Here is a 15,899-nt window from a genome sequence, read left to right as displayed (position 1 = left end):
CCACAAAAAAAGTAGAACATATCCTATTCTTGTCCATTTTATGGACAAGGACAGGACTGTTCTATTATGACCTGGACGTTCCGTTCTGCAAAATCCAGAACACGAATGGCTGGTATCCATGTTTTGTGGATCCATAATTTGCAGACCGCAAAACAGGCTACGTTCATGTGCATGAGCCCTGAAACTGACAGGTGTAATATACTATAATTCAAAGTATTGCTATTTATTATACCATCAATTAGGATATTGGAAGTTCAAGTCTTGCGGTACTAAAAAAGGTAAAAAAAAGTTTAAAAGTATTTTGTAAAAAAAATGTAATCCTTTACCTAAACAATTAAAAAAAAAAAAATGTTATGTTCATTTTTACTCCCTGCCTTCCTTTTTTATTTTTCCATTCACTATATATATATATATATATATATATATATATATATATATATATATATATTATTTTTTATTTTTTTTATTTTTTTTGCAGGACAATTTACATTTTTTTATGGCACCATTAACTTTTCCATTCATTGTATTGGGAAGTTACAAAAATAAATATTAATGGGGTGGAATTGGAATACAAATATACAGTGGATATAAAAAGTCTACACGTCCCTGTTAAAATGTTAGGTTTCTGTAAAGTAAAAAATTGAGACAAAGATAATTCATTTTCAGAACTTTTTCCACTTTTAATGTGACCTATAAACTGTACCACTCATTAGTAAAACAAACAATATTTTAGGTGGAGGGAAGAAAACAAAAAAAAAAACTGAAATAATGTGGCTGCAAAAGTGTGCACACCCTCTTATAACTGGGGATGTAGCTGTGTTCAGAATTAAGAAATCACATTCAAAATCATGTTAAATAGGAGTCAGCATACACCTACCATCATTTAAAGTGCCTCTGATTAACCCCAAATAAAGTTCAGCTGCTCTAGTTGGTCTTTCCTGAAATGTTCTTAGTTGCATCCCACAGCAAACGCCATGGTCCACAGAGAGCTTTCAAAGCATCAGAGGGATCTCATTGTTAAAAGGTATCAGTCAGGAGAAGGGTAGAAAATCATTTCCAAGGAACACAGTGAAGACAGCGCCCCCCTGCATATTTATCTGTTTGTGTGCTAATTTTATGGCACAAAAGAAGACTGCAATCGACTTCAACTAGGGGCTAGAGTAGATTTTAGTTTTGGCGAAAGGACCTCTAAACCGACACTTAATTTATGTTTAGGCTTGCATTTAGTCCAAACTGGCTGCAGCAGACGAGATTAATGGAATGGTTAGTTTGAAGTAGGAAGACAGGTTAGCAAACTTGGGTTTGTCTACTGTGGAAAACTATGGCAAACATGATAAATCTAATTAGAAAATACTGTACAACTATATGAATGGACAGTACAGATATCTTCCTAAAAAATTTCTTATACTTATGCCTGTAACCATGACAAGGGGGCATCCCTGATATCTAGAGGAAAGAAGATTTCAACAACATAGGGATTGTTTACTGTAAGAGTAGTGAGACAATGCAACTCTCTGCCTCAAGATTTTGTGATGGTTGATTCATTTTTTTTAATGTGGAAATATTGCAGATTATGGATACAAGATTTCTGGAGATGGGACATTCATGTAGGAATTTATGCTTAATTTGGAGTCAGGAAGGAATTATTCTTCTTTAATATGGGGTAATTGGCATCTACATTTCTAATGATTTTTTTATTTATTTTTGACTTCCTCTTGATCAACATAACTGTCTTTTTTTCCAACCTTACCAACTATGTACATTGTAAAATACTGGTATATAACTGTAATATGTTCATTTGCCTGACAATATAACAAATATCAATCACCTTGTAATTAAACTGCAACTTTCCATATAGTACATTACAGATTTTTAAAATTACTATTTTTCTATACATGTGTTAACATTAGATTATGTTAAGATAGTATCATCCAGTGCAGATCTTGACATAATGTTTATACTGTACATAGCTACTTATGTTTTTGCATGTAATTATCTCAGTGGTAGGTCACCACGACACGTAAAAAAGCTGCCTCATGCCTTTTTAATGTCAAGTTAAATTTTCTGATTAGTTTAGGTTACTGACTCACTGCCTAAATTTGTTACATGCTCCATCCTTGTGCACTTCTGCCTGCATAATGGTCAATTTACCAGAAAGCTAGGAATTATAATCTATTCTATTTGCTGATCATGCTCACGTACGGTGTATTCTGTCAAAGAGTCAAGATGGATAATGAAAACTGGATTCCCACTGTTTGATGAATTGTGTCATTTATCAAGTCATGCTTGTCATTGGACTTTATGTATTCACAACTAATGATTAAATAAAACACCTTACTCAGCACTTACTCTATGTCAATACAAAAGTCATACAGCAGCCATGGCCATTCTTATAGGAACACAAAATATGGCATAATATATATCAATTTCTACATGAAATTATAGTAGAAAAATAAAAATAATAGTTTGCTTTAATTATGTTTTTGGTAGCAGAATTCATACCAATACTTTCGATGTGATTTGCAGATTTCATTGAAGTGCATTTCAGCCTCTGCAATTAAAATGGGCAAACACAAATTTTATGTCACTTAGTTAATTAAAGGATGTAAAAATTTACAGTAAGTTGACAGTAAAGTGGTTGCAAGTTAGACACATGGAGGGAATTTATCATGAGGGGAATATTTGAAGTCAGTTTTTCTTCAGTCTGCTTTGGAGTACTTTATGCCACATATATCAAATGGCACATGTTTGATAAATGTGTCTTATCCTTAAAGGGGTAACCAATATCATAAACTGCCCCCCCCCCATGTGCCAGGCTGCTTTTCCCAGTGCGCGAATGAAAACATCCAGTGTGGGTGGGGGGGGGGGAGCAGCCAATGGCAGGCTGAAATGGGGACCTGCCTCCCTAGCATCACCCGCGATGCTAGGGAGGCTTGTGCCCGTCCCTGCATGCCATTGGCTGCTCCCTCCCGACACATGGGAGGGAGCACATGGGGGGCAGTTTATGATATTGGATAACCCCTTTACACCCAACACTTTTGTCTAGAGAAGCTCCTCCAGTTTTCCTACTCCACCATGCTACTAGAGTGAGACTGCAACTTTTTTGTGACTTAAAAAAAAAAGTTTTAATGATAAATCTGGAGTGAAACTCATTAACATAGGTAACGATGCCCACTTTTTCACCCACATTACAAAACTGGAGTGAGTGGTTTAAAAATACAAAAAGTCACAGAATTTTGTGCAAGTGATTGTGGAAAGTCACAAAAGCCTTATTTTGCAACTATTTGAAACCAGAATTTTGCAGTGCAGGCATAATAAACCAGGGCCATAGTTTTCCATAGTGAAAGAATATTCTGGTTAGAACAAGTTGCCACCTATCCACTGGATAGATTGATAGGGTCCCGAATGCTTCACTCCCACTGATCATGAGAAGGGGGTTTCTGTACCCCCTTATGAATGGAGTATTGAGCATGTGCACTGCCGCTCCATTCATCTCTGTGTGCCTGCAGGCAGATAAAACTGTGCTCTTCTGCATCCAGCAATTGCATGCACTTTGAATCAATCAGTGAGGCTCCAGCTCGACCATTTCTCCATTCAAATTAGGCAAATGTGACCTGTGGTTGGTATTGGTCCCAATGGTCAAACCTCCACAGTTATTCCCTATCCAGTAGGTAGAGGATATGTCGTTATAATGCAAGATTCCTGTAAAAGGCTTTTTCTTCTGAAGTTTGATTGGTGGTGGTCCAACAAATAGTAACTCAGCAACGCCAAAGCCTGAATTCATATATAATTTCCATAAACATTTCAACAGTACTGCTATAGATATACAAATATTTCTAGACATAATTTCACTCCTGCAATGTTTTATTACATGCAAAGTTTTGAAAAATTGTACTCAATAACATTGTTAGATACAGTGGAAATAAAAAGGTACAGCAAGTTATATCAGCCAAGACACTTTGGACAATAGTAACCTATGGGGATGTTAACTATATATGTATGGGGCATTTTCCAATGACAGGTTAAACCAGAGTCATAGATAAGCTTTCCTTCACTAAAAAAACAAAAAACAAATTCACAATGCGGGTTAGTGCTGTGTGTTAAAATAACCAGGCCAATGCAGAGTGCATTGTTGTGATCCTCCCTGGCATCCAGCAACAGAGGCTGCCAAGCCAATTGCTGTGCTGTGAACATAATGTTCAGTTCAGTGAGAAGTTAACCTAAAATCTATGTTTTTCCGGTTTGGCATATACTTAGGGGAGTTATATTTCCAGCAAGTTAAACCACATTACCAAACTGAAGGTCAGGGATTTGTGTTGAGTTAATCAATTCATATGAATTGATTAACTCACCTCACTATTCACCTGCAATGGGCTGTCCCTTCTGCTGAGAAGCTTCCCTTACCGCTTGATCGACATGGCTGGACAAACTCGCTCAGGTAGCCCTGCCTCGAGTAAAGCTACAAGTGCAGCCACTCTGCTTCAGCTTCTGGAGCAGCGACTGTCTGTGCACCACTACACTTCTAAAGAGCGGAGAATGAGCAGTTACTCCCCCGGAAGCAGAGCCTCCGAGCAACTACTCAGAGTAGCGGCTCCAGCTCGAGATTGTCAGGACCGGGTGAGATGTCTGGCCCTGTCAATCAAGTGACAGGGAGAGCTTCTCCAGCAGTTGGGACACCCCCTCACAGATAAATAACTCTTCTTAATTAAACAAATTGATTTGTGTAAAATTGATTCACTCATCTCTATTAGAGACAGTGGAGAGATATACTTACAATGAAGATGAGAAATTTAGGAGATCAATCAAACTGAAATATGCCTAAATTAAGCATATTTCTGGTGCAGGTTGAGGCCTTTGCGCCGCAACCTGTGACTTCTCCCAGCTCACGCCAGGTCTAAAAAAGTAGGTGTGGTGTAGGCAGGGAAGGAGATAGGCCGGCCTCATTTACCATTTTCTACGCCTATTTTAGGCATAGAAGATGGTCTAAATGTAAGAGAGCTTGGAAGTTGTCTCACATTGAGAAGTGACGGAGAATTTGATTCGCCAGAGTTATGTAAAGACTGATGCCTCTTCATAACTCCGGCGGACCCCCCCCCCTTCCCCCCACCAGGTTTGGGGGTTTTAAGACTTATTAAGTCTTAATAAATGTGTCCCTTAATGTCTATTTTATGCTTCCAATAAATAAAACTGCAGAAATATTTAAAAGTAAGTCCTTTTAGGAGAAGGAGACAATGAGAGAGAGCAGAAAAAAGGAAAGAAAAGCAGCAATCCAGTGTGAGTTCAATGATGTTTATTCACTCAACATCCACAGTGCAACATTTAATCTTATGGAGCGAACAATGAATTCAGAAATAGCAGATTTAAAGTTTTAAGTTTATTCTGTTATGTTATAAATGACAAGTTTTACAGAATCTTTTCCCACAAAGCTACGTATATATCAATCTGCTCAGCTCCTCCTGCTCTATAACATGCTGCCTGCAGATGACATTGCATTTTGTGGTGACAGGTCCACTTTAACAAAAACAAAAAAGTAGTATTTATTGTTTTTCCCAAGAATAATTACAATATCACTAACCCACTTACCCCAGTACAGAGTTGAAGTACAGTACATGCTGTAGGAAGGCACAAGGGACCATCGTTGATGGAAAGTATGTGTCACCGAGGTTTCTGGCCTCGGTGGAGTAAGAGCCAGTTTTCATGTGCCAGCAGCAGTTGCTGTTTTACACCTTGCTAGTTAGTATAGCTGTAATAGCTGAATCGGGACGGCTCTTACTGGGAGTAATCAAAGTGCTGGGTGGGTGACTTCTCCCCACGTTCCAGGCCGAGTCTTGACTGGCATACAGGGAGTGCAGAATTATTAGGCAAGTTGTATTTTTGAGGATTAATTTTATTATTGAACAACAACCATGTTCTCAATGAACCCAAAAAACTCATTAATATCAAAGCTGAATATTTTTGGAAGTAGTTTTTAGTTTGTTTTTAGTTTTAGCTATTTTAGGGGGATATCTGTGTGTGCAGGTGACTATTACTGTGCATAATTATTAGGCAACTTAACAAAAAACAAATATATACCCATTTCAATTATTTATTTTTACCAGTGAAACCAATATAACATCTCAACATTCACAAATATACATTTCTGACATTCAAAAACAAAACAAAAACAAATCAGTGACCAATATAGCCACCTTTCTTTGCAAGGACACTCAAAAGCCTGCCATCCATGGATTCTGTCAGTGTTTTGATCTGTTCACCATCAACATTGCGTGCAGCAGCAACCACAGCCTCCCAGACACTGTTCAGAGAGGTGTACTGTTTTCCCTCCTTGTAAATCTCACATTTGATGATGGACCACAGGTTCTCAATGGGGTTCAGATCAGGTGAACAAGGAGGCCATGTCATTAGATTTTCTTCTTTTATACCCTTTCTTGCCAGCCACGCTGTGGAGTACTTGGACGCGTGTGATGGAGCATTGTCCTGCATGAAAATCATGTTTTTCTTGCTGCAGACTTCTTCCTGTACCACTGCTTGAAGAAGGTGTCTTCCAGAAACTGGCAGTAGGACTGGGAGTTGAGCTTGACTCCATCCTCAACCCGAAAAGGCCCCACAAGCTCATCTTTGATGATACCAACCCAAACCAGTACTCCACCTCCACCTTGCTGACGTCTGAGTCGGACTGGAGCTCTCTGCCCTTTACCAATCCAGCCACGGGCCCATCCATCTGGCCCATCAAGACTCACTCTCATTTTATCAGTCCATAAAACCTTAGAAAAATCAGTCTTGACGTTTCAGCTTGTGTGTCTTGTTCAGTGGTGGTCGTCTTTCAGCCTTTCTTACCTTGGCCATGTCTCTGAGTATTGCACACCTTGTGCTTTTGGGCACTCCAGTGATGTTGCAGCTCTGAAATATGGTCAAACTGGTGGCAAGTGGCATCTTGGCAGCTGCACGCTTGACTTTTCTCAGTTCATGGGCAGTTATTTTGCGCCTTGGTTTTTCCACACGCTTCTTGCGACCCTGTTGACTATTTTGAATGAAATGCTTGATTGTTCGATGATCACGCTTCAGAAGCTTTGCAATTTTAAGAGTGCTGCATCCCTCTGCAAGATATCTCACTATTTTTGACTTTTCTGAGCCTGTCAAGTCCTTCTTTTGACCCATTTTGCCAAAGGAAAGGAAGTTGCCTAATAATTATGCACACCTAATAAAGGGTGTTGATGTCATTAGACCACACCCCTTCTCATTACAGAGATGCACATCACCTAATATGCTTAATTGGTAGTAGGCTTTCGAGCCTATACAGCTTGGAGTAAGACAACATGCATAAAGAGGATGATGTGGTCAAAATACTCATTTGCCTAATAATTCTGCACGCAGTGTATATAAAAAACCCAGCCAGAAGTGTCAGTTGGTGGTAATTACCTCTCTCTCTGACAGAGGAGCTCTGGCAACCACTGGACTGGGGTCTGAGCCGTGTGCTAGGCTGGACTGGGTGTGAACTAACACCTTGGATAACAGGTGACTTTTTTCTGTATGAACTGTCTAGGTGTGAACGAACACCAAAACTGCAAATAGACTGTCATACTGTTTTGTTGCCATAAGTGTTAATAAAACACTGAAGTTTTTTAGTTATAAACTGGTCTTTGCCTCTATACTGTGTCTGCTTATCCTGTCTACCAGAGTGAATCCCCACAATTGGTGGAGGATCCGGGCAAGAGCAGTGAGGCTGGCGTGAACGCCGAAATATTTTTTGGTTTGCATTTTTGAGCACTGTTCTATGTCATGCATCAAACCAGCGGTATTACAACCCGTGTCCCATGACAAAATGGAGGCTGTTGTGAAGGCCCTCATGGACGCTAATCTGCAGCAGCAAGAGACAAACCTGCAACAACGGGAGGCTAACAAGCAGCAGCAATAGAGCAGTCAATTGCTGCTACAACACTTGATGGGTTTGCAGACAGCAGGAGCAGCCCCGAGCGTCCACGATGCCCAGGAGGCAGTCCAGGCAGCGATTCCTAAGATGACACCCGCAGATGACATTGAAACCTACCTGGCGATGTACGAGAAAGTGGCCACAAGGGAGAAGCTACCCAAAGACCAGTGGACTGAGGTCGTCGCTCCATTTCTGGCATCCAATTCCCAGCGGGTGTATTTCGACTTGCCAGACGATCAAGTGGCCGACTAACACAAAGTAAAGGGTGAGATTTTGGCAAGACTGGGGGTGAATGTGTTGGTCCGGGCCCAGCAGATGCATCAGTGGGGGTTTAAGTCTGCTGAGCCCGTGAGACCCCAGTATTATGACTTACTCCACCATTTGCAAAAGTGGCTACAGCCTGATGTGCTGAGTCCCATGGATATGCTGTACAGAATATTGGTTGATATGTTCTGAAGGGCTTTGACACCCCCTCTCCAGCAATGGATCGGCCTGGTCTCTCCAGTTATGGTTGACCTGGTGGAACGCTATGAGGCTACTCGGAATCTACAGTGGGGTTCTTTTGGAAGGGGGCAGTCAAATCCCGTAAATCTCCATCCCAGACCCGGCGAATTGTGCCAATCAAACCCGCCCAGGATATACCCCCTGTGGACCCGGCTCCAATAGTGTGCTGGCGGTATTGGGAGCCTGGCCATGTACGAGCTGACTGTTCACATCAGGTGGAACCCATGGACATGAACTATGGGTTCCGTCAGTCGTTATATGCCAGGAAGCAGTGGGTACCACAGAAACGCTAAATCACTTGTGCCAGGTGGAAGTGGTAGACACTCCAGCGGAGGCCCTGCTAGACTCAGGGAGTCTGGTGTCCCTAGTAAGGGCTCCCCTGGTACAGTCCGTTGAGTATACTTGCTGGAAAGTCCGGGTCATGTGCATTTATGGGGACTTAAAAGACTATCCCACCGCCCGGGTGTCTCTAACTATGGGGGCCGGCAGGTGGACTCACGAAGTGGCAGTTGCCACAAACTTACACTATGAACTTATAATTGGGAGAGTTTCCTGGCACTGTGGCCTGCTACGAAAGTGACTGATACCCATGAGACAGGGGTAACCCCAGCAGAGTGGCCTTTCTCTGGGGGGATGCCAGAACCCTGGGAACCCGAGGCATAAGAGTCAGCGGTAGGGGTGACCGCCACTTCGGTGGAAGAGGGGGAGACAACCCCACTGAGTGTAATGGTGGGAGACGTGGAGGACTTTCCGCCAGGGCCTAAGCTGGCAGACCTCAATGTCTCCGGGGATAATTTTGGTACTTCACAACACCGGGACCCAACTCTATCCCGAGCCTGGGAAAATGTATTAATAGTAGATGGTGAACAACAACACGCTGGGGCAGAGTCGGTGTTCCCCCATTTTGTGGTTCATCAGGATATTTTGTATTGGGTAAACCAGCTGCGGGGTGAACCCATTAAACAGTTGGTGGTGCCCCAGGCTTATCGCAAACTCGTGTTATATTTAGCCCACCAACATGTTCTCGGGGGTCATCTGGGAATGCAGAAAACACAGAACCGGATACTACAATGGTTTTACTGGCCCAGTGTGTTTAGGGAGGTGGACAAATTCTATAAGTCTTGCCTGACCTGCCAGGCAACTAGCCCCCAGCACCTTTTCCGCAGTCCCTTGGTACCATTCCCGATCATCGAGGTACCATTTGAGCTAATCGCTATGGACCTCGTAGGCTCAGTATTGAAGTCTGCTGGAGGACACCAAATCTTGGTCGTCCTAGACTATGCTAATCGGTACCCGGAGGCAGTGCCACTGCGACATACAGTACAGACCAAAAGTTTGGACACACCTTCTCATTCAAAGAGTTTTCTTTATTTTCATGACTATGAAGGCATCAAAACTATGAATTAACACATGTGGAATTATATACATAACAAACAAGTGTGAAACAACTGAAAATATGTCATATTCTAGGTTCTTCAAAGTAGCCACCTTTTGCTTTGATTACTGCTTTGCACACTCTTGGCATTCTCTTGATGAGCTTCAAGAGGTAGTCCCCTGAAATGGTCTTCCAACAGTCTTGAAGGAGTTCCTAGAGATACTTAGCACTTGTTGGCCCTTTTGCCTTCACTCTGCGGTCCAGCTCACCCCAAACCATCTCGATTGGGTTCAGGTCCGTTGACTGTGGAGGCCAGGTCATCTGGCGCAGCACCCTATCACTCTCCTCCATGGTCAAATAGCCCTTACTTTCAAAGTTTTCCCAATTTTTCGGCTGACTGACCTTCATTTCTTAAAGTAATGATGGCCACTCGTTCTTCTTTACTTAGCTGCTTTTTTCTTGCTATAATACAAATTCTAACAGTCTATTCAGTAGGACTATCAGCTGTGTATCCACCTGACTTCTCCTCAACGCCACTGATGGTCCCAACCCCATTTATAAGGCAAGGAATTCCACTTATTAAACCTGACAGGGCACACCTGTGAAGTGAAAACCATTTCAGGGGACTACCTCTTGAAGCTCATCAAGAGAATGCCAAGAGTATGCAAAGCAGTAATCAAAGCAAAAGGTGGCTACTTTGAAGAACCTAGAATATGACATATTTTCAGTTGTTTCACACTTGTTTGTCATGTATATAATTCCACATGTGTTAATTCATAGTCTTGATGCCTTCAGTGTGAATCTACAATTTTCATAGTCATGAAAATAAAGAAAACTCTTTGAATGAGAAGGTGTGTCCAAACTTTTGGTCTGTACTGTACATCGGCTAAACTTATAGCTAAGGACTTAATGGAGATTTTCTCCCGAGTGGGGCTACCTAAAGAGGTTCTGACTGACCAGAGGACCCCTTTTATGTCCAAGGTCATGAGGGAACTCTGTAAGTTGCTGCATATCAAACAGTTACGGACGTCCGTGTACCATCTGCAAACGGGCGGTCTGGTTGAAAGGTTTAACAAAACATTAAAAAAAACATGTTAAAAAGGATGGTGTTTAAAGATGATAAGGACTGGGATCTTCTTCTGCCCTATTTCATGTTCGCTGTTCAAGAGGTACCCCTGGCCTCTACTGGGTTCTCGCCCTTCGAATTGCTATATGGCAGACATCCTCGTGGTTTGTTGGACGTACCCAAAGAGGCGTGGGAACAGCAACCCACTCCGCATAAAAGTGTCCTTGAGTATGTTACCGAGATGCAACAGCAAATAGAAACCATTTTGCCTCTTGTCAGGGAGCATATGGGGGCCGCTCAGCGAGCCAAGAGTCAGATCTATAATCAGCAGGCTCTGGTCCAGATCTTTAACCCGGGTGATCGGGTTTTGGTTCTGGTGCCGACTGTGGACAGTAAGTTCCTGGCCAGGTGGCAGGGGCCATACGAGGTACTTGAAAAAATTGGAGAGGTAAATTACAAGGTACACCAGCCAGGGAGGCAAAAGCCAGAGCAGGAGTACCATGTGAATCTACTCAAACAGTGGAAAAATAGGGAAACCTGTACTGAAGACAGCCCATGGCCAGGTTTTCTAGGGAAAGCGGTTTCGGCTCCTCTGTCTGAAGAAAGGGAAGCGGCTGCCACAGTAAAAATTCCTGACAGCCTCTCCTCTAAGCAGGCTCAGGAGGCCAGGGAGTCTATTAGCCGAAACACGGATGTGTTTTCGGATCTCCCTGGACGCACTTCCACAATTCAGCATGACATTGTCACTGAGCCTCAGGCAAAAGTCCAGCTAAAACCATACCGGGTACCCGAGGCTCGGCGACAAGCCATCTCAGAGGAAGTGCAGATGATGCTGAGGCTAGACATAATTGAGGAGTCTAAAAGTGAGTGGGCTAGTCCTAAAGTGCTAATACCCTGCTTGTAACGATTTGCCAAAGAGAAAACAGCCTTGATCACACCAGAGGGGCTATACCAATATAAGGTGTTACCCTTTGGTCTGCATGGCGCCCCTGCCACTTTTCAACGGCTCATGGACATTGTTCTGCGTCCACATCGTCGGTACTCTTCAGTTTACCTGGACGATATTGTCATCCACAGTAACATAGTACATAAGGCCGAAAAAAAGACATTTGTCCATCCAGTTCGGCCTGTCATCCTGCAAGTTGATCCAGAGGAAGGCAAAAAAAAAAACTGTGAGGTAGAAGCCAATTTTGCCTACTTTAGGGGAATAAAAAATTCCTTCCCGACTCCAATCAGGCATTCAGAATAACTCCCCAGATCAACGACCCCTCTCTAGTAGCTATAGCCTGTAATATTATTACACTCCAGAAATACATCCAGGCCCCTCTTGAATTCCTTTATTGTACTCACCATCACCACCTCCTCAGGCAGAGAGTTCCATAGTCTCACTGCTCCTACCGTAAATAATCCTCTTCTATGTTTGTGTACAAACCTTCTTTCCTCCAGACGCAGAGGATGTCCCATCGTCACAGTCAGTCCTGGGGATAAATAGATGATGGGATAGATCTCTGTACTGACCCCTGATATATTTATACATAGTAATTAGATCTCCCCTCAGTCGTCTTTTTTCTAAAGTGAATAACCCTAGTTTTGATAATCTTTCAGGGTACTGTAGTTGCCCCATTCCAGTTATTACTTTTTAGTTGCCCTCCTCTGGACCCTCTTCAGCTCTGCTATGTCTGCCTTGTTCACAGGAGCCCAGAACTGTACACAGTACTCCATGTGTGGTCTGACTAGCGATTTGTAAAGTGGTAGGACTATGTTCTTATCACGGTCATCTATGCCCCTTTTGATGCAACCCATTATATTATTGGCCTTGGCAGCAGCTGCCTGACACTGGTTTTTGCAGCTTAGTTTTCTGTTTATTAAAACTCCTAGATCCTTTTCCATGTCAGTGTTCACGAGTGTTTTATCATTTAGTATGTACGGGTGACTTGCATTATTCCTTCCCATGTGCATAACTTTACATTTGTCAGTGTTAAACCTCATCTGCCACTTATCTGCCCAAGCCTCCAGTCTATCCAGATCCCTCTGTAGTAGTAAACTGTCCTCTTCAGTGTTAATTAATTTACACAGTTTAGTGTCATCTGCGAAAATTGATATTTTACTATGCAAGCCTTCTACAAGATCATTAATAAATATATTTAAGAGAATAGGGCCCAATACTGACCCCTGAGGTACCCCACTAGTGACAGTTACCCAATCTAAGCGTGTACCGTTAATAACCACCCTCTGTTTTCTATCACTCAGCCAGTTACTTACTCACATACAGAAATTTTCTCCCAGTCCGAGCATTCTCATTTTATATACTAACCTTTCATGTGGTACAGTGTCAAATGTTTGGAGAAGTCCAGATATACAACATCCATTGATTCACCACTGTCAAGTCTAGAACTTACCTCCTCATAGAAACTGATTAAATTAGTTTGGCATGACCGATCCCTCATGAAGCCATGCTGATATGGCGTTATTTGCTTATTTCCGTTGAGATGCTCTAAAATAACATCTCTCAGAAAACCTTCAGTTTACCTACAACAGATGTTAAACTTACCGGCCTATAGTTTCCAGGCTCTGTATTTGCACCCTTTTTGAATATTGGCACCACATTTGCTATGCGCCAATCCTGTGGGACATTCCCTGTCAGTATAGAGTCTGCAAATATCAGAAATAAGGGTCTGGCTATGACATTACTTAATTCCCTTAGGATACGGGGGTGTATGCCGATTTGTCTATTTTAATCTTTTTAAGTCGCTGTTGTACTTCTTCCTGGGTCAGACAGGACACTTTTAATGGGGAATTTATTTTTACATTCAGCATTTCATCTGACAGTTTATTTTCCTCAGTGAATACATTGGAGACAAAAATATTTAACAGCTTTGCTTTCTCCTCATCGCTCTCTGCGATTCCCCCCTCATTACTCTTTAAATGGCCGACACCTTCAGATTTATACTTTTTAACATTTATATAATTTATATAATTGAAGAACATTTTAGAGTTAGTTTTACTCTCATTGGCAATTAATCTCTCAGTCTCTAGTTTGGCCGCTTTTATTTGTTTTTTACATGTTAAATTTTTTTCCTTATAGTTTTTTCAGTGCTTCCGTGCTACCCTCCTGTTTTAGTGATTTATATGCTTTCTTTACAGTTCTATTTATTCACATTGGTTTCTTTTTGTTCCTTAACCTTTTATTTCCATACGGTATGTACCTCTCACAATGAGATTTTAGGATGCTTTTAAAGATATCCCATTTTGTTGCTGTATTTTTATTTTTGAGGACTTTGTCCCAGTTAGTTAGGCCTATGACCTCTCTTAGTTGGCTAAATGTAGCTTTTTTGAAGTTTGGTATTTTTGTTCCTCCCTGTAGAAACGCTCTTTTGAATGATAATTGGAAGGTTATTACTTTATGGTCACTATTTCCCAGGTGTAGCCCAACCTGCACGTCTGTTTTTCTGTCAGGCCTATTGGTTAATACTAAGTCCAGTATGGCCGTCCCTCTAGTCGGGTCCTCAACCAGTTGGGAGAGGTAATTGTCTTTGGTTATTGCCAAGAACCTGTTTCCTTTATGAGATATACAAGTTTCAGTTTCCCAGTCTATATCTGGTTAGTTGAAGTCCCCCATAATAACCACCTCATTATGATTTGCCGCCTTGTCTATCTCGTTTGGTAGTAGATTTTCTGTGGAATCTGGTATATTAGACTGGGAAAGTCATCTATCCAAAGTGCAGGCTGTAGTGGACTCCCTTCGGAAAGCTGGACTGACCGCTAACCCAAAGAAATGTGTGATAGGGTTAGAGGAGACTAAGTACCTGGGGTACGTCATTGGATGTGGAGTTATCAAACCCCAAGTGAATAAAATAGAGGTGATTCGGAATTACCCCCGACCTTTCACCACAAGGCAAATAAAGTAATTCCTGGGAATGGTGGGCTATTATATGAGGTTTGTTCCCCATTTTGCCACTTTAGCGGCTCCATTGACAGGGCTCTTGAAGGGACGGAAGTCCGTGATGGTCCGCTGGAATAACCTGGCGGACAGGCTTTTGCCGCCTTGAAGTCTGTCCTGTGCGGGTCACCGGTTTTGGTGATGCCCGACTTTAAGAGGGAGTTTGTGGTACAGACCTATGCCTCTGAAGTAGGCCTCGGAGCTGTACTCTCTCAGGAACTCTATGGGGAGGAACATCCCATTGTTTTCCTAAGCCGCAAACTCACCCCAGCCGAGACCAGGTACAGTGTAGGGGAGAGAGAGTGCCCGGCCATCAAGTGGGCACTCGAGTCTCTCCGCTATTATCTGTTGAGGAGAAAGTTCCATCTGGTGACCGACCACTCCCCTCTCAAGTGGATGAGCCAGCCCAAAGAGAGGATTGCTCGGGTCATCAGATGATTCTTGTCACTTCAGAACTTCAAGTTCTCAGTGGAACACAGGGCAGGCCGCTTGCAGGGAAACGCTGATGCCCTGTCCCGGGTACACTGTCTGGCAAGGGGGGTGGTATGTAGGAAGGCTCAAGGGACCGTCGTTAATGGAAGGTATGTGTCACAGAGGTTCCTGGCCTCGGTGGAGTAAGTTTTCATATGTCAGCAGCAGTTGCTGTTTGACACCTTGCTATTTAGCATAGCTATAATATCTGATCCGGGACGGCTCTTACCGGGAGTTGTAAATGTGCTGGGTGGGTGACTACTCCCCACATTCCAGGCCAGGTCTTGACTGGCCTATATAAAAAACCCAGCCAGCAGTGTCAGTTGGTGGTAATTATATCTCTCTCTGACAGAGGAGCTTTGGCAATTGCGGGACTGGGATCTGAGCCGTGTGCTAGGATGGTTTGGGAGGTCTGCTCTCTCCTGAGCAATGCCGATCGGGTGTGAACTAACACCTAGGATAACAGGTGACTATTTTGCTATATGAACTTTCTAGGTGTTAACAAACACCAAAACTGCAAATGGACTGTCATGCTGTTTTGTTGCCATAAGTGTGAATAAAACACTGAAGTTTTTGAGTTACAAACTGGTCTTTGCCTCTATACTGTGTCCGC

The sequence above is a fragment of the Bufo bufo genome, chromosome 3 (assembly GCF_905171765.1).
Source record: "Bufo bufo chromosome 3, aBufBuf1.1, whole genome shotgun sequence".
Classification (NCBI taxonomy): Eukaryota; Metazoa; Chordata; class Amphibia; order Anura; family Bufonidae; genus Bufo; species Bufo bufo.
The sequence above is the reverse complement of the archived record's forward strand: the minus strand, read 5'-3'. Positions refer to the sequence as shown.